General features: G+C 40.7%; 1 long non-coding RNA gene across 1 annotated transcript; it reads left to right on the top strand.

The window, feature by feature from the left end:
* Positions 1–632: 632 nt before the first annotated feature.
* LOC120396414 lies at positions 633–25,153 on the top strand. Its single transcript, XR_005593115.1, has 5 exons — positions 633–752; positions 6,506–6,559; positions 7,160–7,322; positions 21,221–21,629; positions 24,920–25,153. It is a non-coding gene; the product is annotated as an uncharacterized LOC120396414 (long non-coding RNA).
* The last annotated feature ends 1,888 nt before the right edge of the window (positions 25,154–27,041 follow it).

Below are 27,041 nucleotides of genomic sequence, written 5' to 3'. Positions count from 1 at the left end.
CATGTATTTCCCCAAGATGAAGAAAATCCCTCCAAATAGTTTTACACTGTATTATGTGTTCTAAATTTGTTCTGCTAACTTTTTTTCCAATGGAGATTAAAAGTCTGCTTTTATATATTTGTCTGAAAATTGACACATTTTTGTCATAGTGAGGACATTGCTATTATTTCATAATATATGCTCGCTATTAATCAGCATCTGCTTTTATTTCCTAAGACCAACAAATAATCTTTGCATTTGTCTTCATTTATCTTTGACCTGACTTTAAATGACCAGATGCAATAGTTTATCTTTAGGGAAAACTATTTAATTTGCCTAAAAAAACCCTTCCGTCTCAATTACAATATTCTTGGCAATGAAATAAGTGATAAGGATGCTATTTTTCTTATCATATCTATTAATCTTTAACATTGGAAGTTACTGAAGGAAGAGAAGTAGAACAATTCCAAACTGATATAAAAGATACCAGTAAAATTGCAGAGATCAAACTTCCAGAGAAAGAGAAATTGGAATTTGTTGTGTATTTGGTTGTCATAGTAATAGAATCTTGTGTTGCTATGGCAACTGAGTCGGATTATTAGGGGATAGCCCAGCCTGTTTGACTGGCTGTTGGTTAGTTCTGTGGTAGCAATAAATGGCTGCTCCAAGGTTTACAGCTCTCTGTGTCTCCAGTGATTTCTTCCTAAAGTTGCTGCCCCCAAGGATATAACAGAATTTCACTCATTTGTGAGGATCACTTTGGCCCTATGAAGGTCTGGATTGTTTCACTGGACAGTTGGTCAAATTATGTGATTTTCATTAAGAGCTCTGTTACATTCTGTTCTATTAAACTGGGAACAAGCTGATTATAGTTGGTGTCTAAAACATTATGTAGTTGGTATGCATCTGTGTATTGTACCTGGTCATGACTAGCCCTCACTGCATCTAACAAGGTTTTTAGTGAATAGTTAATTATAGTACCAGATTTGGCATCTAAGAGCTCTGTGATTGGATTAACATGGCAGTTAAGTTCTGTTAAATTGTTATAAGCAAATGGCAAACTGCTACTATCTGAAAGGTTGTCCTTTCTTGGACTTGTGTTCAGAAGGGTTTCCATGTAGAATTTCCTCTTTCTTCTTTTGGTACAGAATAATATTTTTAGAAATGTTCGGTTTTGGTCTAACTTTGCTCCTATTTATGTCAATGGTAAAACTCCCACTGACTTCAGTGAAAATACAGTTATGCCAATACCAAGTGCTTTTGAAAATCCCAAACATACTCTATATTGTCTTGTTTTAGCCTTACTGATCAGCAACAAAAATGTATGGTTGAAACAAAGTGTGAATATATGATCGGGCTACATAATATATTCCCTCCTTAAAAATTCAGTTGCATAAATATATCCTTTAGAACTGCAGCTAGGCCCAGAGCTAGGATTTGTGAATAGCCACTGTAAGTACAAAGAGAAAACTGTTGTCTGCCACAGATACATCACAGTAGTTGACACTTCACATGAATCTATGTTGTATCAATTTTTCACTGCAAGCTGAGTGCTATAGAAATGTGCCCTGCTGGACTTGTCAAAGACACTAGATACTCAGCTGAAAAACAAACAAAAAACCTTCTTCCAAACCTGTAGCTGGGCAGGCACCTTTGTCATGTCCTGACAAATGAGGACTTCGCCACAATGACTGATACATTTGTGACCTTAAAGCTGTATTATTACACTCTGGTACAGGGGTCAGCAACCTTTCAGAAGTGGTGTGCCGAGTCTTCATTTATTCACGCTAATTTAAAGTTTTGCATGCCAGTAATACATTTTAACGTTTTTAGAAGGTCTCTTTCTATAAGTCTATAATATAAAACTAAACTACTGTTGTATGTAAAGTAAATAAGGTTTTTAAAATGTTTAAGAAGCTTCATTTAAAATTAAATTAAAATGCAGAGCCCCCCAGACTGGTGGCCAGGACCCGGGCATTGTGAGTGCCACTGAAAATCAGCTGGCATGCCGCCTTTGGCACCTGTGCCATAGGTTGCCTACCCCTGCTCTGGTTGTTCCCTCTCAAGCCGACATGGTGGATACACAGAAGTTGCAGTTGTTCTCTAATTCCATGGCTTTCCCAGAGGCACAGGGTCACCTGTGTAAAGGTCCTTTACCAATTTCAGCTCTCTGGTGGTGTGGCTCCATTGCAGCTATTCTGATAAAGACTCTCCAGCCGAGGCTGCGTTACTTTTTTGTGGATTCTCTGTTATTTGCTGTGCTATTTGCTGTTGTGAATATATTATCGTCCCATCTGTTTCTCCTCCAGACATGAATCCCTGACCCTTTTGGTTTCCCTGTACATCTAGGGGTAGGAGGGATGGTGCAATGGAAATGACTAGCTTCCTTTCCACACAGATATCCCTGGGGGATATCTACCAGAGAACATGACCTGCTGTGTGCAGATCCTGAAGGAACACTGTTCCTAGGGTTTGTAAAAACAAACACAAATAATCAAAACTAACAAGCCAAACAAATAAAATCCCCTTCAACTGTGCTGGACAGAACCAAGCAAAGAAACTGTGACTGGATTACTTGTTAGGTTTCTATAATTTGGTACAGTGCTCAGACACTCCATTTCAGCAAGTGCTCAGACACTCCATTTCAGAAAGCAATATTTAAGGTCTAAGGGGTTATTTTATTTTATTTTTTAAAAGAGGTTGGAACTCTAAAATGTGACAATTTTGGTAGGGTTTAATTCAAGGCACATTCTAAACAATGTGACTTTATTTCTTTTATTATTTATTAATTATTATGATCTATACTGCAGTCATGTCTAAGAGCCTTAGTCATGGACCAGGACTCTGTTGTGCTAGGTGTTGCACAAACACAGAATAAAAAGGTGGTCCTTTCCCCAAAGAGTTTATCGCCTTCCTAAATCTTTGGTGGTGCTTGCACAGGCTAGAATACTGCAGGATAGACAGATTGGAATGGTGTGGCAGCACAAGCATCATTTCATACTTGAGTAGTTAATTTTATGTTCTTCAGTGAATGCAATCAAGGTTATTTATGAGTGTATGAGAGCTAGATGAATATTTTGCAATAATTATGTCAGGGGCTTAGTGGTTGAGTCAGAAAGATGTGACAAAGACATGTTTTGGATGGCAAATTCTTTGAAATATTCTTAAGAGAAAACTCAAAATGAGAAATGAATGAGAAAAGATATCAGGTTACTGACATTTAAATAAACACACTTTCTGCTTCCAGTTTATTTCAATAATAGTATGCTCTTCTTTTCACTTTAGTTATACTGTGACCTTTTACTATCCATTCAGGCTACTTCAAAATAAAATTTGCTTGCATCAACAAATAGTGACTGATTGGAGTCTTTTTAGTTAAAGTCTTTACATAGTCTCAATGACTATGTTGATAGTAAAGGTGTTTTCATAGGGCTCAGTACAGTTCATCTTATTTAAATACATGGAGGTAGATTCATAGACTTTAAGGTCAGAAGGGACTATTGTGATCATCTGGTCTGACCTCCTGCACAGTGTAGGCCCCAGAACCTCACCCACTCACCCCTGAAATAGATACCTAACTTCTGGCTGAGTTACTGAAGTCCTCAAATCATGGTTTAAAGACTTCAAGTTACAGAGAATTCACCATTTACACTAGTTTGAATCTGCAAGTGACCCGGGCCCCATGCTGCAGAGGAAGGTGAAAACCCACCAAGGTCTCTGCCAATCTGCCCCAAGGCAATTTTTCCTTCACAACGCCAAATATGGCAATCAGTTAAACTCTGAGCATGTGGGCAAGACCTTCCAGGCAGATACCTAAGAAAGAATTCTCTGTAGTAAGTCAGAGCCTCCCCATCTAGTGTCCCATCTCAGGCCACTGAGGATTTTTGCTATTGGTAGTTGCTGATGGGCCACACACCATTGTAGGCAGTCCTATCATACCATCCCCTCCATAAACTTATCAAACTCAGTTTTGAAGCCAGTTAGGTTTTCTGCTCCCACTGCTCCCCTTGGAAGGCTGTTCCAGAACTTCACTCCTCTGATGGTTAGAAACCTTCACCTATTTTCAAGTCTAAACTTGTTGATGGTCAGTTTATATCCATTTGTTCTTGTGTCCACATGGGTGCTTAACTTAAATAACTCCTCTGCCTCCCTGGTATTTAGCCCTCTGATGTATTTATAGAGAGCAATCATATCTCCCCTCAGCATTCTTTTGGTTAGACTAGACTCTTTGAGTCTCCTCTCATAAGGTAGATTTTCCATTCCTCTGATCATCCTAGTAGCCCTTCTCTGCACTTGTTCCAGTTTGAATTCATCTTTCTTAAATATGGGAGACCAGAACTGCACACAGTATTCCAGATGAGGTCTCCTCAGGCCTTGTATAATGGTACTAACATTTCCCTTTCTCTACTGGAAATACCTTGCCTGATGCATCCTAGGACTGCACTAGCCTTCTTCATGGTCATATCACATTGATGGCTAATAGTCATCATGTGATCAACCAGTACACCCAGGTCTTTCTCTTCCTCTGTCACTTCCAACTGATAAATCCCCAGTTTATAGCAACATTCTTGTTAATCCCTAAATGTATGACCTTGCACTTGGCACTATTTCATCCCATTTCTATTAGTCCAGTTTACAAGGTCATCCAGATCTTCTTGTATGATATTCTGGTCCTCCACGGTATTGGCAATACCTCCCAACTGATATAATGTGCTTGGACTCTCAGAAAGCCATTGACAAGGTCCCATGCCAAAGGCTCTTAAGGAAAGTAAGCAGGCAGAGGATAAGAGGAAAGGTACTTTAATTAATCAGTAAATGGTTAAAAGATAGGAAGCAAAGGGTAGGAATAAAGGCCAGTTTTCACAGTGGAAAGACGTAAATTGTGGGTTCCCTCAAGAATCTGTACTGGGGCATGTGTTGTTAAACAAATGCAGTGTGCAGTGGCAGTCAAAAAAGCAAACAGGATATTAGGAATCATTAAAAAAGGGATAGAGAATAAGACGGAGAATATCTTATTGCCCTTATATAAATCCATGGTATGCCCACATCTTGAATACTGTGTGCAGTGCTGGTTGCTCTGTCTCTAAAAAGATATACTGGCATTAGAAAGGGTTCAGAGAAGGATCACTTATGTTCTTATATTCATAAATGATCTGGAAAGTGGGGGGCAAACAATGAGGTAGAAAAATTTGTAGGTGACACAAAATTACTCAAGACAGTTAAGTTGAAAGCGGACTGTGATGCTTTACAAAGGGATCCCACTAAATTAGGTGAATGGTTTGGCAGATGAAATTCAATGTTATAAGTACAAAGTAATGCACTTTGAAAAAAATAATCCGAAACTACACATACAAAATGATGGGGTCTAAATTAGCTGTTGCCACTCAAGAAAGATATTGGAGTCATCGTAGGTAGTTCTCTGAAAACATCAACTCAGTTTTCAGTGGCAGTCAAGAAAGCTATCAGAATGTTTGGAAACATTAGGCAATAGATAGATAGCAAGAGAAAATATCATAGTGCCACTATATAAATCCATGGTATGCCCACATCTTGAATACTGTGTGCAGTGCTGGTTGCTCTGTCTCTAAAAAGATATATTCGAATTGGAAAACGTACAGAGAAGGGCAACAAACAGTGATTATGGGTATGGAACAGCCTCCATACGAGGAGAGATTATAAAGACTGGGACTGTTCAGCTCAGAAAAGACTAAGGAGGGTTATGATATAGGTCTATAAAATCACGAATGGTGTGGAGAAAGTGAAAAGGTAAGTGTTATTTACCCCTTCACATAACACTAGAACCCGGGGTCGCTCAATAAAATTAATGGGTGTCGCAATTAAAATAAACATAGGAAGTACTTTTACACAAAATGCAGTCAGTCTGTGGAAATTTTTGCCAGGAGATGTTGTGAAGGGCAAAAGTATAACTGGATTCAAACAAGAATTAGATAAGTTCATGGAGGATAGGTGCATCAATGGTTATTAGCCAAAATGGTCAGAGATGCAACCCCATGCTCTGGGTGTCCCTAAACCTCTGATTGCCAGAAGCTGGGACTGAAAGGGGATGGATCACTCAATAATTGCCCTGTTGTGTTATTCCCTCTGAAGCATCTGGCACTGGCCACTGTTGGAAGAAAGGATACTGGGCTAGATGAACCCTTGGTCTGACACAGTATGGCCGTTCTTATGTTCTTACGTAATAGTTGCCAACAAACATGCTGATTTGCATGACCATTACATGAAAATTGATCTTTCTTTAGGAAAATAACCAAAAAAGTACAAATGTAATAAAGTTGCTGATTTAAATCATGATTAAAATCAGTTATTTAAATGAATCCATCCTTCCATGAATCCATGAATACTGTGGAGATATCACCTGCTCTCTGTAATGATGAATAAACTCTTGAGGGTTGTTAGGAGACATGGCATCCGTACTTTTATAAATTGAATCCGCATTCAGCTCATAGTGTTGCCAACTCTAGTGCTTTTATTTTGAGTTTCATTATATTTGTTGCTTTTCTTAAAGATCCAGTTCTTGGATCCATGGGGGCATGTGAGAGCCTCAGCTTTCATTTAAAAAGTAAGTAATTCTATATTGATATGTTTGCAAAGGAAATCTTGCAGACATGACCCAAGTGTGCCCTAAAGGTCCAAAACACAGAGGCAAATAAAAAAAGAACCTAAATGTCGTTTTTCAAATATCATGATTTTTAAGTCGATCTCTTGATTTTTGAATCTTTGGGATTGGCAATATTGGTTCAATATGATTCCTGGAAACATCTAGTGCAAAATCCTGCCACATTGAGGTCAATGGGAATTTTGCCACTTACTTCAATGGGGCCAGAATTTCACCCCTAGTTCATGTGAGTCATGTTCAGAGGCTTAATATAGCAATTAGTACAGTCAGTACAGTACTATTTCCTTTACGTATTTACTCCCTTTTCAAAAGCTTAACATCTATTCTTGTTTACCTTCCCTTCTGTGCAGCCTGGGGGTGCATTTTAATTATCCCTAAGGACACAGTTGGCCAGGCTGGTTCATGTAACTGTACTTTGCACCTGCCTGGGACATTGGGCTGATTCTGGCCCAGTGATTGAAATCTGGCTGCACAGTTAGAACGAAACAATTACAGATATACTAACTGCCTCTCTAACAAGTAAATGCAATTTATTCCTTTCAGCATTTTACAGTTTGAAAGAGAAGTACTGAGAAGTCAAGGGTAGCTGCTCCTTTGTAACTGAGAACTTGTCTTTCAATTCCTGTCTCTCCTGCTGGCCTGTTGGGTGACCTTAACAAGTCATTTCGCCTCTCTGTGCCTCAGTTTCCACATCTGTAAAATGGAGGTAATTATACTGACCTATTTTGTAAGATTCACAAATGAAAAGCACTATATAAGTGGTATATATTATCACTATTCTACCAGAGGTGTTTTGCACTTCTGTAGCTACAGAGGTGCAAACTTCTGTTGTAGTTTTACATCAGTATAAAAAGGGATCCCATTACAGATAAGTCCTGAGAGGGCAATTCCTCTCTGAATGTTGGAATCCACAGCTATTCCTGATCTGAAGAGACTCAGATGGTCTCACTTTAATCTTTAATAGGAGCTGCACATGGGTAACTCAGGACATGTAAGGTTTGATTATGGTCTAACTTTTACACATTTGTAACTTCACTCATTTCAATGGAATAACTTTTGTTTTATATCAGTGCGAGAGGAGAATGACGCCTGTACTGTGTTGCACACAGTTCAACATGCGTGTGGACAAGCAATAAATACTTTATACATTTTTGATACTTATCTAGATGTAACCCCTACTTGCTTGGTGTGGCATTCTGTCCCACTTTGGAGATGGCTAGGCCAGCTAGAGATTGATGAACCTTCTTCAGCCTTGGCTAAAAGATATGTGTCTTTCAGCTCAGGCAGTAGAAGCTCATGTATTGAAGTCCCAGGTCCGATGCCTGTCCCTGCTGACCCTTGGGAAGCCACGGCTAGCACATCCCTCGGCCTGTGCTGCTTCCCGCCGTCCCCATTGGCTTGGGACGGCGAACCGCGGCCAGTTGGAGCTGTGATAGGCGTAACCTGCCGATGCAGCAGGTCAACAAACTGGCCCGCCTCACCAGGGTGCTTACCCTGGCGAGCCGTGTGCCAGAGGTTGCTGACCCCTGAACTAGAGTCTTTTTACACAGTGTAAAATTCACAGGAAGCCTTCAAGGAATAGAGCGTGGCTTGATTTTTAAAGAGGAATGTTTAATTATGGCAAATCAGTATGAAGCTATCAATATTTCAAAGGTAAGAGATTTACAAGAAAATCTGAGCCCTATTTTTTCAAAGGCAGACAGTGATATGGATTCTGCTTAGCACCTCCATCCAGGGATAATTGACATGCAAACCAGAATCTAATCACCTAGTATCTAATGGATACTTAGGTGGACTAAATTGTAGACAAGATCAAAGGGGCCTTGCTTTTGAGAGAAGAACCTAGGAAATAAATCCATAACTAGATTAAGGTGGCAATCTGGCAGGGAAGGGGAAAGAGGAAAACAGCTATTGTACAAGGACAAAGACTATTTTACATCCCCATAGATGCAAAATGCTGATGTGATAATGAACACTGTCACACCTTCAGAACAGATTACAGAGGAATTGGATGTCAGGGAGCAGGGGAGAATGGAGACAGTATCTGTTGTGAGATGAGAGGCTGTCTGGCCAACTACCCAAAGGTCCAAAGGAAAAGGAAATAACAGGGAAGCTGAGGAGATGACCTATGTTATGTGGCCCCTGTCACCTGACCATCTAGGACAGATATGCTCAGGAAATGTACAATATACCTTACTCACTGTAACAGCATAGATAATACTAAGTGGATTATTTTTTGAAGAATTTTAGACACCATATGGTATACAAACCATTTCTTTAGCATTAATGTGATTTTTCCCCTCTATTCCTAATAAATCTGGTATTACTTCGGTCTTAGAATGCTTGAGAATTTCATGCAGGATGTCCTGGAGAGGTGGAAAGATCCCTAAGAGAAGGTAGTTGAAGGAAGTGTGTCTGGAAACTTCCCTGCATCAAATTCTCAGACAAGAGGGCATAGGGTAAGGGTCCTCTGCTATAAAGTGCATTGCTGCCAGTGCTGTGGGCCTTCAGATGTACAGGAAATGCTTAATGACCACATATGAGAACCAGGGATGTAAGATAACAGGTTAGTAAATGTAGACAATTATGGGAATAATCAATTGTTGAATTTCAGGACATACCTAATCACCAGTGAAAAGCAGGTCTGACACAGGCAAACAGTTTAGATTAAAAGCAATAGGCAGTTCACCTGTCCGTGAACCTCAGAGGAATGTCAAGAGGCATTGAACCGTGCAAACTAATCCACTCGTAAAATGCAAGTGGATTGTTAAATTTGGCTATATCCTGTTGTTTATTTGCTATTATTCATGCCCTATGGTAAATAACTCTAGATCAGAAGAAATACGAATGTTATTGTATTCACTTGTCTATGAACCTGTTGGTTGCTAATGTTATTGTATTCACTTGTTAGAACAGAACAAAGGAAGATGTTGTCACACTGAGTTCTTCTTCTAGTGCTTGCTCATATCAATTCCAGTTAGGTGTGTGCATGCGTCGCGTCCCTCACAACTACCTGTCGGGCCAGGTGTGCAGCCCCCTGGAGTGGCACTGGTATGGCGCTCTATCTACGACCCTGCCGGCCCGACCCCCCTTCAGTTCCTTCTTACCGCCAGTGACAGTTGTTAGAACAGTGGTCTCTTGCTTGCAAGTGTCCCACTAATCCCTAGCTCTTCTGCTAATCTCTGTATATAGTTACCCATTGTTAGATGATAGTTTTTAGTTAGTTGTTAATTGCAGTCTTGCTACTTAGCGGGTTGTGGGGGGGGGGCTCCCCCTCCAACACACGCCCTGCAGTGCCTCCGGGCATGCCGTCTCAGGAATAAACACGAAGATAGAATATACCACCAGTCTGGAGTGTCTGCCCTGATTTCTGACAGTCTGACCTGAGTTTGGCACTCTCAGCTGCGAGCCATTCCAGGCACTGTGACTGAGGAAAGAGTTTTTCCACAACATATAATATTGCTTAGTTGATTCATCCCTAATTCAACTTCCATGGACTTCAGCGGTAGTTGGATTGAGCTGCTGAGGTTTGATTCTACATCCTAATCCCCATGCCTGGACTCCCAGTTCCATTCCTGCTCCTGGCTTGGCTTCTTCCTCTCTTCCTGGGCCTAGATCCTTCTCTCAGCCCTGCTTTCCAGCTCTTTACCTGTCTCCTTACTTTCCCCTATGACTGTTTCCTGGATCCTTAACCTTGCTATCCTGGTTTACAGCTCTTTTCCCCACTCCAGAGCTGTCTTCTTTTGTTTACCCCTTACAAAGAAACGATTGCTGCTACAAGAGCCTTTCTCCCTTTGTGGGGCCTAAATCTCTTTTCTGGAGTGCACAACCTTCTGCTAAACACTTTCCTTAGCTGCCAGTCCCCATTTCTTGGTCAAATAGGCCCCTCCATTATAGACCTGCAATCAAGGGTGAGGAAAAATAAAGGGTAAAACTGGCATATTCCTCGCTCAAACAGAAACATAAGTTTTAAAATATATCATGAAGCAAGCTTTAATTATCTTTTATAAAACTTTGATCCTTTAGCTTTCCAACTTACTGGGCCAGCCTCAGGTGGTGTAAAATGGTGTCACTCCATTGAAGTGAATGGAACTACACTGGTTTACCCTAGTTTGGGATCCGGTCCTTTGCTTTCACCTTGTGAATTATATTTTGGTTCATATCATAAATGGAGCAATAGTATGCTGTTTGGAGGCTCATTCCTTTGTAACTGATATTCTTCAGCAGTTTTCTTTGGTCTTTTCCCATATAACTCTTGTGTTTATACAGGAAAAGTAGGGTGAATTTTTGACACTGTTCCCAAGTACTGTAAATTTAACTTGTTTGCACTTTATCAATCACTTAGCACAACAAAAATCTAAAAAGGGACAGTGTCAACTGAAGACATAAGAGTACCTAATTCTTATGAAAATAATACATTGTACCAAGGGAGGAACATACCGAGCCTATTTTGGAATAAAATTTTAAATAGCTGTATATCTCCAAGATGTAAATCACTTGTGTTTCTGAATCAATAAATAAATCTATGATTAATGACAGCATTAATGTTTTCTCTGCTGTCACTGAGTTACTGAATGTTTTCCTTAAAAAATGGCTCATTTCTATAATAATCGAACAATTTGTATTGTGGTATGGAAACTTGTAGCAACTTGTTCTTTGACCCACTTTTGGCCCTATTTGTGGTATCTTGTTATCTACCTAGTACATTCTCTTATTGTGTAATGAAATGTTCCACAGTTACAAGATACCGTCAAGTCCTATCCATCAGAAATAAGAATCTTTGGCAGCTAGCCCACAGAAACTGTCAGCTCCTTTAGCTATTTAGTTGAAAGGGCCAAAGACATCTTCCTGATAGACAGCTATCTATTTTGAGGGGCTATGTCTCCCTCATTAGCTGCTATGTATTGCCAATTTTGGCATTATCGTAGAATCATTGAAATGTAGGGCTGGAAGAGACTTCAAGAAATCATCATGTCTAGCCCCTTGCATTGTGCAGGACCAAGTAAACTATGCGATTCCTGACAGGTGTTTGTCCAACCTGTTTTTAAAAACTGCCAATGATGGGGATTCCAAAATCTGCATATTTCAGAACTTAATCCCCTTATAGTTAGAAAGTTTTTCCTAATATCTAACCTAAATCTCACTTGCTGCAAATTAAGCCCATTACTGCTCGTCCTACCTTCAGTGGACATGGAGACCAATTGATCACCATCCTCTTTACAACAGCCCTTAACATATTTGAAGACTTATCAGATGTCACTTCTCAGTCTTCTTTTCTCAAGACTAAACATGCCCAGTTTTTTTTTTAACCTTTCCTCATCAGTCAGGTTTTGTAAACCCTTTTTCATTTTTGTTGCTCTCCTCTGGACTCTTTCCAATTTGTCCACATTTTTCTCCTAAAGTGTGGTGCCCAGAACTGAGGCCTTACCAGTGCTGAGTACAGCAGGACAGTTACCTCCTGTGTTTTACATATGACACCCCAGAATGATATTAGCTTTTCACATCTACATCACATTTTTGACTTGTATTCAATTTGTTATCCACAATAATCCCCACATTCTTTTCAGCAGTACTATCACCTGGACAGTTTTCCTCCATTTTGTAGTTTTTCATTCGATTTTTCCTTTCTAAGTGAAGTATTTTTCACTTGTCTTTACTGAATTTCATCTTGTTGAATTCAGACAAATTCTTCAATTTGTCAAGGTCATTTTGAATTCTAATTCTCTCCTCCTAACTGCTTGCAATTCCTCCCAGTTGGTGCCATCTGCAAATTTTATAAGCATACTCTCCAGTCCATTATCCAAGTCATTTCTGAAAATCTTGAATAGTATTGGATCCAGGACTGACCCCTGCGGTGCCACACTAGACACGCCCTCCCAGTTTGACAACAAACCATTGATAACTCTTTGAAAGATCATTACTAATGGTTGCAAGATTGTTTCAGGTAGAGTCTTAAGTACCCTAGGGGTGAATTTCATCAAGCCCTGCTGACTTGATATTGTTTAACCAGATCTTTACCTATCTTGATTTACATTCCTTCCCACAGTTGTTAATATTACTTGTGTTGAGTATCTAGTCACCATTAACCTTTTTATGTGACAGTTTAAGGTTGCCCTTTTGAAGGCTGGAGCAATTGCCATATATGGAAATTTGATTCAAGGGGATGACGTTATGGAATGCACTGAACATGGTTAGTGAGTTCCATAACGTCCTCCCATGGAGGTAGGATACTTTCCTTGTTGACATTCAGTTGGTCAGAAAAGAATTGTAAAAGGTAATCCACAGTCTGAAAATGACTCTTTGGCAAATATATTCATCAGAAAGCTTATACAGGGAGGAAGAGAGTCCCAGTTAACTGAAGAATGAAGATTTTCCTTTCCCACTTCAGGATTCCCCACAAATTAAACACTAATCAAGGGTTGATATTCTTCAGTGATCAAGGAGACCCTTTCTACAATGGTGATCCTCCCCACCCCCATTGACTGAGATATAGGAAAAGTGTGTTCTCTCTCTCTCTCTCTCTCTCTCTCTCACCCCCTCTGTTTTATAGATTATTCAAAGGTAATCTTTACAATTCTTCAAACTTGTGTGCACCCCCAGGCTGTAGGTTGTGCAGCTTCAGGAGGCAGAAGAAGTATATGTTCATCATAAGGACTTCCAAAGCAGAGTGGGTATGAAGCACCTCATCTTCCCATCATGCCTGGATGAGAGGGGCTTTGTGCACTGCATGGAAGGCTGGCTTTTCTCCTGAAAAGGTCCACTTGGTGTGGAGACAATATCCAGGGTCTTCTTGGCATTCTATGTCTCAAAAGGTTGAGGATATTTCCTGATCGGTTGGTGTGTTCATGTGAAATTTGCATTCTGTTAAACAAAGTGCTAACCAGATCCCTTGCCTTTTAAATCTAAAACATGATGTATCTTCATTTGCGCAGAATACTTTTAATCTTTCCATTTAAAAAAATGCAATCATTCGAGTGCTCATATATCCTTAATTACATTTACTCTAAAATAAGAGATGACAGCTTGGCAATAAATATTCAAATTCATTTTCTTGTTATCAAATCAGATATAAGTAATCTTGAGGTCTGATGCATTTTATTTCAATCACCAAGATCTGGCATTTTGCTTTAAATGGATAACATTACTGTAAGCTTCTAATCACTGCTTCCACCTAACTAAAGGTTCTAGGTTGTAACTGAAAAATTTTAAAGATGAAATCTTGCAATGTTATGATCAGGAAAATCTTAATACCTTGCTCCTGTGTCAGTTTGTCATCTGAAAAAAAAAAGGCTAATTTTCAAATAAAATCATCCTCAGAGAGTGCCTTAAAGCATTATCACACAGAAAAGACTGCACTGAGGTGATGATAAATTGATATATACCATTCATAACTGTAGCATCTGAGAACTTATTTTAATTAAAATGACAAACCAGATCCTTAATGAACTCAGTGGAATCTTCTGCTGTTCTCTGTTCCCTTGTTAAAGGTCTTTGGGTGTTTTCCTTGTCTTTCTGATTTTTCTTCTGTGGTCCTAACTATGACAGCTGATGAAACTAATTAAATCCACAAAAAAGTCTAACATTAATGTTAAGGCGTGCTCGGGGTGCTCGTGCGCGGAGCAGGGGTGAGCTGGGGCGGGGGGAGGTGCCCCAGGGTGGAGGGTGGTAGCTGCCATGAGGAGGGGGCACCTCAAGGTGGGAGTGCGGGGGGGGGGCACAAGGTGGAAATTTTGCCTAGGGCGCGAAACATCCTTGCACCGGCCCTGCATATGAAATGTCTAAATATTAATTGTCAGGGGCTTAGAAGAAACAAATTTTATAAAAATGGATGCATGATGGCAGAAAGGATCTCTCATCCTAGCAATTTATACAGATACAGTAAAAGTCTATGATATCTAATGGATACTATGATATATAGTAAAAGACAGTAAATATTTGTTGTGTCCTCTGTAAATGCCAAGCGCTCTGTAGAGAGAACACAGTTTTTGTGAAATATACCAGACTAGATAAAAAATACCCATTAGATCAGCCCAGGGGCATGTTACTAAGGAAAGCATTTGCCTAATCATTCTGCAACTGCTTTTCTTCTGGTTCTAACAGGGACATAGGAAGTAATAAAAGTTAATTAAGACTAATATGCAAGGGATATAGATGACCCAAGTTTTATCAGTTTAGGTGACAAATACAACAGAATATTAGCAGGCTAGAGCTCTATTAAGCCACTATGTTGCTATACTTATGGTTTAATTTTTTGCTGCGTGGGTCATAGTTTTGGGTTGCTAATGTCTATAATATTTATCTAAATTATTAATTTAAATATGTACTTTCAACTACTACAGAAAAAGCCTTTTTCGTGTTACTGTTCCAAGTTTCTATCCCTTTGCACATTTATATCTTGTCTCACGTATCTCTGCTTCATCTGGAATGATATACTTGGGGTACTGTATATTATTGTAAGCATACAAAAGAAAAAAATCATATATGAAAAGAATCCATACAAAAAATCAAGGCCACCTGATGTCGAAAATTTTAACTGGACAAGTGTTGAAATTATGACCATACAAGAGACTTAAAGTTAAGTATTTGACAGGATCTGCCTATTTAGTTAGGTTGCTTAAAACTCTGGACCTGATTCTACATCGCCTTGAACCTTTTGCAGTCATTTACACTAGTTCAAAAGTAGGGGTAAAACACTACCAGTTGAGAATGATAGCATTTTATTTCCACAGATTCCAACTCTCATGATTTTATCATGATTCTCATGATATTTGATGTTTTTCTTAAAGCCCCAGCTCCTGGAGTCATGTGAGAACCTTAACTCTTATTCTCTTTAAAAAAATTAAAGTTTCTAACCCTCATGATTGTGGATGAGAGCTTCAAAATGCCATCTGCGTGCACCATAAAGGTTAACAAAAATATCAGGTAAATAATAATATAGTTTGATTTCTTTTTATTTACCTGGTATTTTTTAATTCATTAATTATTATTTATAATTGATTTATAAGCCAAATGTCCTGATTTTTGGAGGGATGGGAAGGAGTGTATTGCTTGCGATTTCAAAACACTTGAGGTTGTCAATACCGTATTCACTAAAAGTCTGGGAGATTCTGCAAGATTAATTGTCACACATTTGGGATGGATAGAGAGTGTTCAAAAAATCAGAAGACAGACAAAAGACCATATTTATTTAAATCATGATTTCTTGGCCCAAGTCATGATTTTTTGCATCCTGATTTATAATTTTGGGGTAGATGATACTGCTCATGCTTTGTAAATGACTACATCAGAGGCAGGACAATGGAGAATCAAGCCTTCTGGATTGTTATTTGTATATGTTTTCAACTTTTTAACTTTATTGCCAACGAACACTTGGGAAAAAGCTTGCTAACCCCTTGATTCCTTCAATTCAATTATAAGAGTCACATTACACATCTCTGAGACTTCCAAAGAATCCTTCAGCAACACCAGGAAAGAACATACATGACACTCATGGTATTTCTAACCTTTAAAAAACAAAATCAGCAAAACAAGTAAAAAAGGTCACAGTCCCAATTCTTATTTGTAAAAAAAAACAAATAACTTTGTATGTACATTTAAGAAATGTTAAGATACTAATTTCTTCAAATAACTTAGGTAATTATTTCTACATTCTCTGCCTCTTTATGCTCTCCCTTCCCTTTTAGGTAACTATGACCAAAGTCCTTACTCACACAAAACTCCCATTGACTTTAAAGATTTGTTAGATTTGTCCACTAGTACATCCTTAAAATTTGATGAAAGGTGGTGTGTGGGTTAAGGCTAAAAATTGGCCCAGTTCCATCAAAGTTCCAGGACCTCGTCTTCCCTGCCTTCTTTCTCCAAATTCTTCCTCTCAGTCCCCGCAGTGGATTGGCTTTCTTCCACTCTGGAGTCCTTAAATCTTCTTCTAAAAGGAAGGAGTCCATCCAACCCAATCCCATTCCATAAGTACAAGTGCCCTTAGCATCCAGCTTCTAGATCAGGAGCTAAAAAGTCTGGCAACAAATTTTATGTTTCTAATTTTCAGGAAGAAATATGAGGAAAAGGAAGCAATAACATACATTTCTTTCTTGATTTTCCAGCTTAGTCACAGTTGATTCCAGATGCTCGCTTTGAGCGGGTGGTTTTTTTTCTAATAGCGGAGATTTTGCATGTTCCTCATTATTTATTCTTCTGTGGGTGAACTCTTTAATCTTCGCTCCTTGTTGCCTGGTATCCAATTGTGCTTTGTACAACAAAGTGACCTCACTGCTGAGTTACTTCTGGACTGAATTGCCTGCCTAACAGAAGGTTTAGTTTTAATAGATGCAGAGTTGTTGGGTTTTTTTGAAAGATAAATTCATTATATTAAATACAGACCATACTGTTGGTACAGTCATCCTGAAGATGTTTGCTACGTGTAACTGATTCTCCAAGAAAGACTTTAACTTGCTTTTCATAATGTCTTTCAGTAGCGTGCACCAGGATTATTCAGCATCTTTGTCACACCATACAAAGACCATGTTAGTAATTTTCTTTCCCTTACAAATTCACATTTCGCTTGGATTTTTGCACAGGCCAAAATCATAACGTCACAGCAAAATTTTCCTGCAGTCTCAGATTGTTTTAGATGCTCTTCAGAAGTGTCAATCTCATAGTTCCATTACAAAACAACAAATAAAATAAACAAATGTCTGTTTACTTGTCCACATCTCACAGGAAAGATCATCAGAACAATCTGGCTCCCTCTGGGTTTTTTTCTCCATCTGGAAGAAAGGGTACTGTTTATACAACTCCCATTGTTTGTCATCATGCCTTGCCGAAACTAAGACTATTAATATGGTTGTCATGGGTGGACATTTCCCAGATTGTGACAACCAGGAAAGTGTGGCAAAGAAAAGAACTACAACCATCACACCTTGAAAAGAAAGGGTAGTTCCAGCTTACCCGCTTATGCAACTCTGGGGTCCAGCCCTAAAGCCAGAGTCAGCAGCAGGATCTTCTCTATACACCCTATGTAGAACATTTCCATGAGACCACTTCCTCCTCGCAGGGTCAGTGTCCTTTGTCACAAAGGAGCCTAGAATGAAGTAGTACTGGACCAAAAGTGTTCTCTTCATAAATGTCAAAGTGCCTGTGCACCCACCAAATCTCTCAAAAGCAACCCTACTCTCCTCTGAACAAGTTATACTACACAGTGTAATGATGTCTCTGGAGCTTCGCATTATAATGGATAATTATGGTTGTGTTCCCACAATGCTTTAAATGACAAGAATGTTAACGGTTTACTCTAGTGTGACTAATTGCAATATCTGAAATACAAAGGGATATTTCATTCATTGTTTTACGATGCTAAAATCAATACATGAGTAACAGAAACCAATGATTAACAGAGGTGGAGAAATAAAGACAGGCATAATAAGCATGTTAACATTTACAATTTTAACTTTTTAAAAACAAACAAACAAACAAACAAACTGAAATGGAAGATTAGGAGGTAACCAAGATGTGTAGAAAGTTGTACAAAAAACAACCAGAAGAGCAGAAATGATTATTTATTCCCCTTGTAGTAAATTGAGTTCTTTGAGAGGTGTTGTCTCTATATGCAGCACACTGCTTCCTTGCTGCCTGGTTTCCTTCTAGAAACTAAGATGGCAGCAGTCCAGCACCCCCTTCATGCCCTTGGTGCAGTAAATGAAGAGAACAAGGCAAATCTGTGAACCAGACAGACATTGCTAGGGATAAATCTTCAGTCCTGGGCACATGCACATCCTGAAGTGCACAACACATAGTGACAGCTGCTCAAAGAATAAGAAATAATTATAGTTCTGTAACCCCTCTGCCAGGCTGAAACAATAGCAGCAAGGGCCAGGTTCAATACCTAGGGGTCCCTTCCCCACAACGTAATGCAGACCAGCTCGAGCCCCCACCCAGTGACCTGGGAAAATCTTACACACACCCCTGGGCGCCTCAAGGAGGCAATACTTCCCCTCTCGCAAGCACAGATTCTTGGTGTAGCAGAAAAGGTTTAATTACATAAGATAAACAACAACAAGCATGAAATTTGGAAAATACCTCAACTGGAGTTCATAGGTCAAACCGTGAGCAAAGACCCACCCCAGCAACTTGGGCCGTGTCCTTCTCTCTGGGCCCTTGAGTCCAGCAACCCCCCTAAATCACCCACAGTCCCAAAAGTCCCACAATTCAAAAGTCTCTGTCCCGGGTCAGGCAGCCCAGAGTTCAAGAGTCTCTTTGCAGAGGTCCCCCTCCCCAGCCTAGGTAGAAAGGGGCACCTTACATGGTTCGGGGCCAACTGCCCTGCCTCTTCGTGGGGTTCTGCTTCCACTAGTCGTCCCCGCAAACAGCTCGGCTCTGCTTACTCTGTGGGCTGCTCCACTCTGCCAGCTGCTCTGGTCCACCAGCTGTCCTGTGATCCGCTCCAGCCGTCCTCACAAGCTGCTCAGCTCCACTCACCCAGTGGCTGCACAAACTGCTCCACTCTGCTCTGCCAGTATTGCTTCAGGCTCCCCCACTCATCAGCACAGTGCTCTCAGCTCAGCAAGTCCAGCTCTTCAGTGATTTCAGCTCCACTCATTAGCACAGTGCTCTCAGCTCAGCAAGTCCAGCTCTTCAGTGATTTCAGCTCATAGTAGGGGAGCCCCAGCAAATTCAGCTCAGTAACCTGCATCTAGATTCTTAAGGGAATCAAAAGTTAACTCTGACATTCCACCATGGAGAGAAGCATAGGTGGAACTGGTGCTTCTGACTCACACAAGGAGCCTGCACCACCAAGTACAGATACCTGTCCCCAGCCTCTCTCTCTTCAATGGGTTTTGGAACCCATGTGCCCCATCTAGCAAGCGCTATCCAGCTGACAATGAAACCCCCCATCACAAGACAATTTTGTAGTTCCCCATTTACCCAATCAGGGTGACAACATTTCATTGCTCCTGCCCCAATAACAACGAAATTGGGGCTCCCACAGCTGTGAAAATAACCATCCCATGCTGCTTTGCGGTATGCTAAGTGGGGTGGGAGTGCCCATGCAAATAACCGAAATACCAATGCAACACTTTCCGCACTCCCCATAATTTACCACCAGATGTCAGGGTGGGGCTCATCCTGACTCTGCTTACAGTTCTATGAAGAGCTCATTCAACTAAAAGGCTTCTCCTTCCTCACTCAAATACTCATTAGCCAAAAGACACAGAAAACCATTATTCAAGTATATGGGAATTAAGAACAAGGGATAAGGAAAGAGCACAGTTGTGAAATAGTAACTTTGAATCTTTATTTTCTTTGCCTTTTCCTAAAATGGATTAAGTGAGCAGAGAGCTACCCAAACCAAACTTATGTACCAAAGTTTGTCACCACAGAACTGTTAAGCATACAGCTCTGGTTGCCTAGGATCAGCTTAGTCCAGGCTGGAGTCAGATTCTTTGGTTGTGAAAGTCTAGCCCAGAATAGCTGAAGAGTGGCCTATCTTGTCTGTTTTTACATGCCTGTCAAGTAAAGCACTTTGGCACATGCTTGACTTTAACCATGTAACTAGTGCCACTATTATCTTAATGTTAAACACATGCTTAAGTGCTTAGCTGCAATGGGCTCCTAGAAAAAATGCCATTTTGATCCCTTTTTTGAGTCTCCTCCTTTGTTCTCATTTTCCCAACCTAACTGCTTCATTATTTTATGTATTATCTGGGAATGGTTTCTTTTTTGTTTTTTGGGGTGGCTTTCCCTGAAGGTCTTCCCTTTGGTTCCAAGTGATATTCTGTTTGGGCTGGTTAGATGAATATTTTTTATTCTAGCATTTGCCTTGATTATATCGTATGGTTTCCTGATGCTAACTAATAATTCAGGCACATTATACATGTATTAAATAAAGGAATAGAGATACATTATAAATGTATTGAATAAATATATGTAAGCTCATTACACATGTATTAAATACATATAATTAAGTCACTAGGGTTTTTTTAAATTAAAGGTCATTTTAACTTGAAATGCCAGGATACCTGAAGTGCTGAAGCAGTAATGGAAGCAGTAAAATAAGCACAGGGATTCTTAATATAATTACTGAACACTCAATGCCAATCCCTCATAATGATCATGCTTTGACTTTCTCTGAGCTTCAAAAATAACTAAGGGTAAATAAATTACAAATTTTTATTCAGGAGCACAAATCCTCCAGAATAAATGTCAAAGCAATTGTAAATCACAGTACTTTCAAAATTAACAGCCAGTGCAAAAAAGCATGAGTCTGACTCTTGGAAGAGAAGGCATCCACAGATGTAAGACCAATCAATACTTTTCAAGCACAGATTTTAGAAAAGAAAACTCCTTTAAATGTTTCTTGGGGGAAAAATCCAGAGGGGAGGTCAGTGGGAAGAAAAACACATGTGAAGCACAGCCCAGATCTACACGGATTTTGAGATGTTGACAGATGTACAGTGTGTGCCTATAAATGTTCCCACATTTAGCTGTGAAAAATACCGGAATAGCATGGTCTCACTTTGATAAAATATCAATAGTAATCAAATTTTTGTTTGCCTTATAGACCTTTTGCTTGCTTTAGTCAATTATTTCCTTTCTTTCTTCTATTTACAGGATTTCCCCCTATCAGTTCAGATTGGAGCTTACTTTAGTTGCTGGGTGTCTCTGTGTTAGCATCTCATGGAGAGGCATGCTGTTCCTGGGAGGCAGAGGGGCCCAGGGCAACTGAGAAGGAGAGAGAAGAGACACCATGTTGATGGGGCCCCAGTTGGCTCAGGGGAGTCATAGCAGGTGCACCTGGATGGCTACCAGGGCCTTGCCTCTCAGAGGAGGAACATGTCTGAGAGAAAAGTGGCAGCGGCTAGAATTCAAATGATTGACAGGAAAAAGCCAAAAAGTAGAGTTAACATCATAATAGGAAAGGTCCTGAGTGAGATGCTTGCCCGCAGGAGCACTGTGAGAGGAGAGAAACTACATTGGGAGAATCTGGAGCCAGTCACTGGAAGGGTGGCACTTGCTGTTGGTGAGCTTATGACTCCTGGTTTTCTTGGTAAAAACTCCCCACCCAGTCAGGCTGAGTTAGTCCTTCAGCTCCCTAGATAAGCCATTTACGACAAGGCAAGTACTACTCTTGCTGCTAGTTCAGGGTTGCCAATCTGCTGAGATTGTCTCGGAGAGCACTCCTGCCAAGAACACGCCGTTCACACTGGCACTTGTCATGGCAAAGCTTTTGTCTTTTGGGGGAGAGGAGGGTTTAACAGCTCTGAAAGACAAAAGTTTTGTTATTCAGTTGCCAGTGTAGACATAGCCTAAGAGTCAGTTTTTTTTAGGGTAGTTATTAAAATCCCTGCAATCCTTTATCCTGAGGGGTAATATTGGGAACAGAAGCAGCCTAAGCCCTGTATGAAGGGGATGCTGCCAACTGCAATTATCAGCCACTCTGCAGTTGCTGAAGAGTTCGATTGAGATGTGAACCTGAGGATCATTCGTACAGTTGTGAGTACACCATCATTTAGTTAGATAGCCAGGGAAATTGCTTGGGAGACCCCCTGTTCCCAGACTGTGTCCTCAAACCATGAGGTAAGGTTTGGGGATTTTATTACCTACTGTCTATTAAACCTATGGAGGCCCTTACTATCTTCTCCCAAGTGAGACTCTTTTGGGCTGTACTGCATCAAGTCAGACAAACTGCTTCTTGCTACTCTAGAAGATATTGTTTTCCTTGGTCAGTAAGTTCCCACATGAAGTACATGTACCAACAGGACACTACGTTTTATTCCTATTACATCAGTTCATGTGATTGGTATTTTTGGAGAAATTTATGGGTATTATCAGCATGCAGAGAGCATGAGTGACCAGGAGTTTGTTTTACCCTGTTGTGTCATATTTATTTCCTGTTAATACAGTTACTCTACTGAATTTGTGTTTGTTTTTGTTATTCCTTGGGAGCCTCCAATTATATGGCAATTAACTTGAGCCACCCTGTGGTGATTAGGGTTGCCAACTTTATAATTGCTGAAAACCGGACACCCTACCCCACCCTCTGCCCTGCCCCTTCCTTCGAGGCTCCACCTCTGATCCTGCCTCTTCCTCAGGCCCCTCCCCCCTTGTTGCTCACTCCCCCCTTGTTGCTCACTCCCCCTGACCTGGCACTCATCTGCCATCTGCAGAGCTGGGCTGGGATGGGCAAATCGGGGGGCAGCTGGTCCCTGAAGCAAGGGGCTGGGGTCGGGAAATCAGGGCACTATGGGGATTTCCCCTCCCACCACACACAAACCAACCTCTTTGACGGAGAAGCTGGAGCTGGCTGAGAGCCAGCCAGCCACTTCTCTCTGTGAGCAGCTGAGCAGAGAGCAGCTCCTCCAGGCTTCACCCACAGCTGTTGCACTTCCCGCCCGCGGTGGCGGAGGTGGGTTACTGTGGGTAACCAGACACTGCCAGATTCCCTTGTCGACTGGACTTTCTGGTTGAAAACTGGACACCTGGCAACCACTGGTGATCCTGCCAGGAGGGAGCGAGGTGGGTGGAGGCACCAATAAGTAAATTTATCTGGGCAGAAAATAAGGAAGTTACAGCTTGCTGAGCTGGAGGTGGGATCCAGGCCTTTCCATCAAAATCTGTGTATATCGCCTTACAGGTTTGATGGAAAGGCCTGGATCCCATCTCCAGCCAGCAGGCTGCAACTTCCTTATTCCATGTTATATATATATATATATATACACACACACACACACACACACACACACACACGTCAGTCATTATGCCGGAGTAGTTTTTGGGATGCTGACAGACCAGGTGCCAGCTCAGGCCAAGGTCCCCATGCCTCAGTTGAGTACTGACAAATATAGAGCTGATATTAGTGTGACTCACCTGTATGTTAGTATTGTTAAAATAGGTATTTAGTTTATAAGAATGTGTTTAGTGTTTAGTTTTATGGAATGCTTGTAAATTGCTGCATGCATTAATCTCACTGATAATACCTGTATCCCATATTATAAGTAAGACCCTACCTGAATTGTGGGATGTTCTTCAAATAATTGCTGCTGAGTTGTGGACAAGACATGGAAAATTGCCGTAAAGTAAATTAATAGGGGTAATTTGGAAAAGCCACAATAGACCTATTTGTTTAAGAAAAATTTGCTGGAATGACATAAACACTCACCTTATTAGGTTATGTCTGAATTTTTTGGATAATCAGAAAATTCATTAAAAAAAAAGTGATTGGTACAATATAAAATTCAGAACCTTAAAAGTCTTAACACAACTGTTGTAGAAATCCAGCCCAGTCACTTTAGCCATATACATTTTACAGGCATTGAATGTTAGTGCAACACACCCCACTACAGTGGTCTCCTTCATGGCCAGTGTTTGCTTTGTGAAAACTTGTCTGTACCAAGATACAGCAAGCTCGGCCTCCACAAAATTAGGCAAGATCAATAGTGATCACTTTTTGTGTCTCAGATAACTCTGGATGCTGTAGAACTGCAGGTGAATCCCAAAACTCTCCAGTGTCATTTCATGTACTAATGGGGGAAAAAGTGTGTGTTGCAAACCTCAAAATGTATGCAAAATTGTGAACTGTGCAAAGTAAGCTAATTTAAAACAAAATTGTAGTGGATGCCTACTATTGCAGAATCTGCAATTTCCACAATATCGTGAACAGGGCCGGCTCCAGGGGTTTTGCCGCCCCAAGCAGCCAAAAAAAAAAAAAAAAAAAGCCGCGATGGCGATCTGCGGCAATTCAGCGGGAGGACCTTCGCTCCAAGCGGGAGTGAGGGACCCTCCGCCAAATTGCCGCTGAATACCTGAAAGTGCCGCCCCGCTTCGGAGTGGCTGCCCCAAGCACCTGCTTGATAAGCTGGTGCCTGGAGCCGGCCCTGATCGTGAATGAAGTAGGACCTGAATTATAAAGTAATATTAGAGTGATCGTATTGGAGCCTCTGTAACTGTGAATCACCAGACCGGAGAGAGACATTAACTAGAATAAAGTACTGATCTCCAGCAGAGGTATTAAATCTTGGCTGTCAAGGAAGGCCCATTCACATCAGTTGGACTAGAGTGGATTACTGAAAAGGACTAAAAGGCTTTGTTGTTTACTTTCCCCCAACCCCATGAAGATGAGTCTTGCAAGTGAATCCTCCCATCAGCTGAGTTTGCAGCTCAAAGGAGGGTGTGTGGGGAGAGGGTGGGAATAAAAACCCCTAACATAAAAAAGTTCCAATTGATACATATGAATTCTATGTCTAAGTATATTCCCAAGTAGGCATCTAATGGAAAAAAATTAATTGTAATATTTTCTCCGTTGTTTTATAGATATCTTATGCTGGATAATCTGAGGCATCTCCACTTGTAAAGGAAAAACAACACTTTTTTTTACAAATATCTGGAATGATCATATGTAAAATATTATAGGTATGAGAGTTGTAAAATATTGGGTGCAGTCTGTCTTTAAAAGAATTATTACTGAAGCATCCTGCTCTGTGCTGACTGCTTGCATCTGCTGTTTCACTGATCTAGTCATATCTTTTGTCTACTGACACTATTTAATGGCAGGGTTTATTTAGAGAAAGTCTCATTTCTCAGCATTTGATTGCCAGATGAATTCAAGTCTGTTTGCAAATCTTCTATTAAAAGCAATGTTTTTAATACGTGGCCAATCGTGGTTTTGTTTATCTGTTTGTTTTCTAATCAGGTATTCAAAAGCGATGATCATATGTGAATTTAATAAAATATTTGCTCTCCTGTGCCTCTATAAACCACTAACAGGTATCATTACATTGCAAGTCTTTACATTTATAAACATATTTCCTCCTCCACTTCTTATGAACTGGAAAATGGGGCATTTTTCTCAAAGAAACACCAGAAGGCATTTTATACTTTCTATTTTGGTTCATATTTTTATGTTTTTATGAGATTAGATTTTATTTGCTTGGGGATTTGTTCAATGCTTGAATATAAAATGATTGATTGCTTCATCCAGAGTGGAATTTTTCTATTGGCATTCCATTGTGATTAGCTTTTCTGTTATTGATACAGCTGGCTATTTTAATAGGGAATCTCACTATTAAACCTGTAGGTTAGGAGAGTTAAGGGGCACTAGTGTTTTGCGGCTCTGTAATTTGTTGAGGGTTGTTTTGGGTTTTTTTTTTAGCCTCTCACATGAATTTTATAAATCTTATCTTTCAGGTTTTTTAAAATCTAAATTTCATATTGACATCCCAAATTGGCAAAGTAAATATGGTGAAACTAGAGCTGAGAAATTAATTTATAATAATATATAATAGTATTGAATAATTTGTTTGATGAATTTAGGCTCTTTTTCTGCACAAAGAACTTCCACGAACAGATTGTGATTTCCATGAAAGTTTCTTAAAGGCAAAATTCACCTTTATTCACAGGTCTTGTGCTGGGCCCCTGCATAAGGGTGAATGTCACTGCAGAATGTCACAGTCTGTTTGTTTGTTTGTTTGTTTGAAGGACCGTGTGCTCTGGCTGGCAGTTGGAGGCAGGTTTGAAAGCTTGAAGCCTCTGGTAATTGGCTGAGCCTTAATCAGTGAGCGGGGCATTCACTCAGGCCAGGGCTTTATAAAGCCGCGCACAAGCGACCAGGGAGCTTTGCGACCAGGGGCTGCTAACAGGGAGTTTCGCAAGGGAGTGGGAAGGGAGTGGGAGTCCCCCGCCAGCCCTAACCCATTCCCCGTGGTCCCCCTAAAACCTATAAACCGAACCACATTCCAAAACTCCTTTCTGTAAACCACCCTTCCATTAACTAGGAGACAATGCAGGCAGAAGCCCAGCAGCAGAGTGGGGGCTATCCGGTTTATTGCACTGAGTGTAGCATGTATGATTACCTGCCCTGTGGGCGGGTGGCATATGTGTGCAGTTGGTGCAAGGAGCTCCTGGCCCTCAGAGACCATGTACGGACTTTGGAGGCCAGGGTGGCGGAACTGGAGGAGCTAAGAGAGGCATGTTGATGAGGCTTTCCGGGACACTGTAGAATTGTCCCACCTCTGCTCAGACAGCCCCTGCGCTGTTGAGGAGGAAGAAGGGCCCAGGGAAGTAGAGCAGTCAATGGGAGCAGAGGGAAACCTTCCCGTAGTTGGGACCCTCCTTCCAGATGGTGCTGGGGTTGCCTCTCGCACTGAGGTTGCCTCTCCGGGGGAGGGAACTCCAGTTTCTAGGAAAAGGCAGGTGTTAGTAATGGGAGATTCGATTATTAGAAACGTAGATAGCTGGGTCTGTGATGACCGGGAGAACCGTATGGTGACTTGCCTGCCTGGTGCGAAGGTTGCGGATCTCTCGAGGCATCTAGACAGACTTATGTGTAGTGCTGGGGAGGAGCTGGTGGTCGTGGTACATGTAGGTACCAATGACATAGGGAAGGGTAGGAGAGATGTCCTGGAAGCCAAATTTAGGCTGCTAGGGAAGAGACTGA

The sequence above is a fragment of the Mauremys reevesii genome, linkage group 2 (genome assembly GCF_016161935.1).
Source record: "Mauremys reevesii isolate NIE-2019 linkage group 2, ASM1616193v1, whole genome shotgun sequence".
NCBI lineage: Eukaryota > Metazoa > Chordata > Testudines > Geoemydidae > Mauremys > Mauremys reevesii.
This window is presented reverse-complemented; position numbering and strand designations above follow the sequence as displayed.